Below are 6,000 nucleotides of genomic sequence, written 5' to 3'. Positions count from 1 at the left end.
GGTGTCTGACAGTCAGCAGATGCCTATGTTGGGGTTTTAAAGGGACCCTTGTATCACTCCCCCCTCCATTAAAAAGTAAACAATTCATCCTTATAAAATCCTTTATGATTACTTATTTGTATTTACCTTTTTATGTATCTCTTAACTTCTGAGCTTATATTTCAGGGTTTCTACTTAGCTCTTGTCCTTTCATCAGGAATGTCTGAATATCATTTGCATTGAAGATCTGTTTTTTTCCCTTATAGAATTCTTTTCAGTATTGTTAGGTAACTTATAGCTAGATGGTATAACCTAGATGAAGATCCACCCAAAAGAGTCTGAGTAGGAATAGTCAAATAGATAAGAGAGTAAGAGAAAAGGAAATGGAGTCACCTAATGTAAATGACCTTTTTAAGGAATTTAGGCAGAAATGGTATTAGAGATATGAGATGACAATTAGCAGGAGTGAAGGGATCACATGGGGGCTTTCTGAGTATTGAGGAGACATGGATATGTTTGTAGGCAGTAGGTAAGTATCCACTAGAAATGAGTAGACTGATGATAAGTGAGGGAGTAGGGAAGCTAGAGAAGATGGGATGGAATAGATATCTTGTGCAGATAGAGGGTTTTGCCTTGGCAAGGAGAAGAGCTAACTCATTATGTGAGACAGAGTTTATAGTAGCAGAAGGCTTTTGGGTAATGTGAGATGAGGAATGAAAGGCAGGAATGAGAATTGTTTTTCCAGTGAAATATGAAGTGAAGTTCTCAACTGAGAGGGTAGAGGGAAGGCATGCCATGGTGGGTTTGAGGAGGCATGAAGAGGTTTAGAGTAACTGTTGTGGTGGATGGGATAGTAAGTTAATTAGGGAGGAGTAAAAAGATTGCTCTGCTATGTCAACTGAGGGCCTGGTTCTGGTCATGTAACATACATTTATCATGTACCCAGTCAGTATGGTTTTGTTGTTTTCTCTAGCTTCATTTAGTGGCTATACAGGAACAAAAGGAAGGAATGATCCAAAGCTGAGATTTGGCAGGGCAATATTGATGATATAATAAAGGGACAGGGGACTCAAGAGAAAGCAAGTTAGAGTTGAACTGATTGATTAAGAGGTTAAGCTAGGGAAAGGAGGGAAGTGTAGCTAGTGCAGGGATAATGGCCTGGGAAAGAACTGAGGGGTTGAGGGACTGAAGGTCATGGTGAAGACAAAGAATAGTGTTTGTGATTGTAAGGTAGAAGTTGAATGACAGTAGATTGTGATTAGATAAGGGAATTTCATTGGTGAATGCAAGTGGAATCAAGGATATGATCATTTTTGTGTATGACTGAGACAGGTCATGTGAAATGAGTAAGTTGAGGTTAGGGTGTTTAAAGAAATATCAGTATGTATGCTGATATGTATGAGGTCAGTAGTTGAGGAGAGAAAGACTGTGAAGAAGGAAGGGAAGTTGGTACACAATAGCTATTTGGATTTTAATTGCTTGGTAGATATGGATTGATTGATCCTTAAAGAAGGAGAGGGACAAGATGGTGGAGTGAGGCAGGAATTTTCTGGAGTTCTCCCAAAATCCCCTTCGAATAACTTTAAAACTGCCTCAGAATTGACTTAGGAGTGAAAAAGTAGCTTAGCAGCTCAGCAGGAAAGGTCTGTCTCACTGGGGTGGGAGGGAAGAGGTCTGAGAGCATCAGCAGCAGTGGCAAACCTCACAACAGGGGACCTGCAGTCGGGCTTTAAGTCCCAGGCAATCCACCAGTGAGGTCCCATTCCCATGTAAGGTAGCAGCTCTGGAGGCAAACCAGTAGTCTATGCAGCACTGCCAAACCCCACAGTAATGGCTCCACCCCCAGCACAGGCCACCAGCCAGCCCTTACCTCTATTGCAGACCAGTAGCAAGTCTCCAACCCATGGCTAGCCAGCAGCGAAACCCCCCATCCCCACCGGGGGTAGCCAGCAGGCCCCTGGAGCCCTGCCTCCATAGCACACTAGTAGCAAGGCCCCAGCCCTGAGGCAGGCAAGCAGCAAACCTCTCTCTCCGACAGGGGAGGCCAACAGGGAGGCCCCAGCCCCAGTTCAAGTCAGTAGGGAGGCACCCCCTGCCCCCGGGTCACCCCCAGTGCAAGCCAGCAGCTAGGCCCTGAAGCCCAGTACAAGAAGGTTGGAACCATGCAGGACCAGAGCCCACCTCTCACATAAAAATATCATCACAAAATAGGCAAAAATATGAGCAAAAAACAAAAAGAAATTTACTATAGAAAGTTACTTTTTCAAAATGTTCAGACTAAACTATTATGATTTATTTTATTAACATTAAAACAACACTGTTTCTGAAATCATCAATTTAGTGTACCAGGTACGATACAGTGGAAAGTATGGGGTATTTTCCTTGACAAGGCATTCTTCTCTCTTCCTGTAACTCAGAGTAGTTGGGAGCAGCTTGCTTTTATAGAGGAAAAAATCCAGTGTAACCTCACCATCCTTCCTCAAAGTTATCTGGGCTCCTCCCCTTATTGCTGCATTCTGAAAGAGGCATTGATGTACATCATCATATGATGTATAATAGATAGCATTTCACATGAAGGACAAAGAGTGAGAAATAACCCCCCTGAGAAAATCCAAGATCCAACCCACTCTATCAAGTTGGAGAATGCAATGGATGGGAAAAACCGAGATGATTCTTGATGTAGTCTGAAATCAGCTACTGACACTTCTCTCTAGTCTCACAAAGGAAGCCCTGAAGTTTATTGGGCTCTTTTAGCAGTCATTAATTTGGCAACAAAGGGTGCCCTGGAGAATGGGGATCCTGGCAAGTCCTCCTAGGAGATTGAGCTGCATGCCACTGGCTAGCATGTGAGAGAGCCTTGAGGGAAAGATCATATACCTTTTTCTTCTACACTGATTCCTGGGCACAGCCAGGTCTGAGGCCTAAAGAGAGCAGGTAGGATGGAACAGTCAAAGGCTTTCTGCCACTGAGATAGGACTAATGGAGGAATTTTGGCAGTGTTTTTCACAGCATACAGTTATTTGTGGGCGTGTTAGCAGCCATCAAAGATATCATCTATGCCCTCTGCTGAACTAAATCATCAGGTTGAAGCTGTTATGAGAATGACTGAGATTGGGGAGAGAGTCTATTATCAATTCTGACATAGGAATTGTGATGCCACATTACATTGAGCATAGGAGAATATGATGCACCCAACTAAGTATAATAATAGCTAACATTTATATAGTACTTATTATGCGCCAGGCTCTGTGTTAAGTGCTTTATGATTGTTATTTTATATGACCCCTGCCCAGTTGTGCTCCTTCTGCCTGCCTAACCCACATGGCACTCAACCCGTTTCCAATTAATAAGTTGAAATCTCAGGAAAATAATTTGATCCCTGTTAATCAATAGCTTAATCATCTTACTGCCAGGTATTCTACCTCTCAGAAACCAAGTCCTTAATGACTCAAAACCACCCCAAGAAGGGGAAGGGCTCCTTGACCTAACCTCCAGAAAGACTTACCTGGTTAGAGATGAAGTACTTGTAGACGTAGCTCTGGCACTGGTGTTGTTTGTGCATGGTCTCACTTTCTAATATCATGGGCAAGGTGAAACTTGAGTAGCTATGGTTAATGTATATTTATCTGGAAAAAAGAGAATCCTCTAACTGATTGGGTGATAAAAATGATAGAGAATCCTTATTGAGCTCCCATCAAAAAAGGGGGCAATTCCTCATCAAAGGCCTCTAAAGGGGCAGATATTTGGTATTATTTCCCCAGTGGGGCTGTTTTGATTGATGGGCTGGGTAATACTGAAGGGTTGGTATCAACATTGGCACCAGTACAGATTGCATGCAAGAGGTTCAAAGACTTTGGTTACTTTACTACAGACAACCCTGCTCTGCGAGCAAGACTAAAGCCCTGATATTTCTGTTGCTTTTCCTGCTCATTTCACCTTACACCAGGAAACCCGTTATAAATGACAAAGATTTGGCATTTCCCACCATGTGGACCAGATCATTGAGATCTGGGATTTGGTCTTTCCAAAGTGAGAAGATGAAATCTAGAAGTCTTTTTCTTCCACATTTTATCACACTTTTAGGGGACTATTAAATTAATTTTTTTCTTTCTATCATTTAAATTATTTTTCCCTCTCATCTTTTCTTCTAGTACTGCCTAATCATAGGTACATGAATCCCTTAGATTAGTATTGTCTAGCAATGATTTCAAAACCATTTAAATGGCGGAAAGTTACCTAGAAGAGGTTTAGGACCTTGCCACCAAGAGGTTATATGTGGTTCATTAGTCAAACATCCTGGTCATGCTGACCTCTGATTGGCTAGCTATTGTGGTTCTGTCTGTTCAAGATGAATAGTTGGGTATTGTGGTCCTGTCTAGCGCTAAATGGTTGAGAGCAGAAACATATCTGTTTAAATATATGAATTGGATCTAGGGGCAGTGGCTGTATTGAGTCTGTAGATCTGTGGTGTGATTAGTCAGACTGGGTGGTTAAATGAGGACGTGCCTGATGTTCAGCGAAGCCCAGAACGAAGTTAGAATATTGGGGCTGGGGCAGCTTTATTAGGATTGTATCATGTCTATATATCTATATCTATATTTATTAGTCACTTAGTACTTTTGCTGATTGAATGACTAACCTAAGAGTATAAAAATACTCACCTAAAATGGAGTTGAGACCCTTCAATGTCTAAAGGCTATGGCAGTCACCACATCCTGCCCTGACCACCATATACATTTACATATTAAAAGGACAGGCTGTGACTACATGAACTGCATATGCTGTATCATTTCTGTGTTATGACTAAGAAAACTTTTTGTTAACTGACCTACTAGTCTTTCCCTTCATTCCAATATTGGACTTAAATTACCAAGGTACCAGTTTGAGTTAGGCTTGACTCATCATACAAACCAAGTAACCTTTATAATTCTACTTATGTTAGCCTACAAGGACAGCTATGTGGTAAAGTGGGCAGAGCACTGGGCCTAGAGTGAGGAATTTGTTGTTGCTTAGTTGTTTTTCAGTCCAGTCTGACTCTTCAAGACCCCATTTGGGGTTTTCCTGGTAAAGACACTGGAGTAGTTTGCCATTTTCTTTTCCAGCTCATTTTACAAATGAGAAAACTGAGCCAAACAGGGCTAAGTGACTTACCCAGTATCTGAGGCCAGATTCAAACTCAAGAATGAGTCTTCCTGACTCCAGGGCAGACACTCTATCCATTGAGCCACCTAGCTGTCCCTAGGGGTCAGGAATACTTGAATTCAAATCTGCTTAAGACACTATCTGTGTGACCCAGGGCAAGTGACTTAACTTTTGTTTCTTCATCTGTAAAATGCAGATAATAATCGTACTGATTTCCCAAGGTGGTTGTGAGAATCAAATGAGATTAATATTTGTAAAGCATTTAGCAAAATGCCTGGCACATAGTAGACACTGTATACATTTTAGCTATTATTAATTATTAATTGTTATTTTATGCCACTATGTTTTCTGGGTTTAGATGGCTGGTGTCTCCTCACCCCTTTGGCACTGTGAGCAGCATGATGGAAATGATTTCCTGATTTAATCAAAGAGAGAAGGAGGACAAAGACATTATCTTCTGTATGAGGGAGTGGCCATAGAATAGTTCATGGTATTAAGTGGTGCAAGAGCTGTGGAGAGCGTTAGACAAATCCCACTGCTGGGATAAGTTTAGGCGCCCTGCTGAATCTGAGGGGGAGGGGTGGTGGGTACCGAAGAAGAGGAAGTGAGGGGACCTCAAGCCAAGATGCGAGTTTGATTCTTGTAGTGTCAGAAATTCTAACAGTCAGTCTTCCTTTCTTTTCTAAGGAGAGAGGCTTTCCTGCTTCACTTGTTTATTCTTTGTCATATAGAACAAGTAAAAGATATTCTAAATGTTTGTTTGCTGTCTGTTTTTATTGACTTTTCTGTTGAGGTATGAGCAGCAATGAGAAATGATAACTTCTCCTCTACCCCCTTCCCTGCCATCGCCCCCCCTTCCCCCAGCTGCAGGAAATAGGA

Source organism: Notamacropus eugenii, chromosome 1 (genome assembly GCF_028372415.1).
Source record: "Notamacropus eugenii isolate mMacEug1 chromosome 1, mMacEug1.pri_v2, whole genome shotgun sequence".
In the NCBI taxonomy this organism is placed as follows: domain Eukaryota; kingdom Metazoa; phylum Chordata; class Mammalia; order Diprotodontia; family Macropodidae; genus Notamacropus; species Notamacropus eugenii.
Note: the sequence above shows the minus strand (reverse complement) of the source record.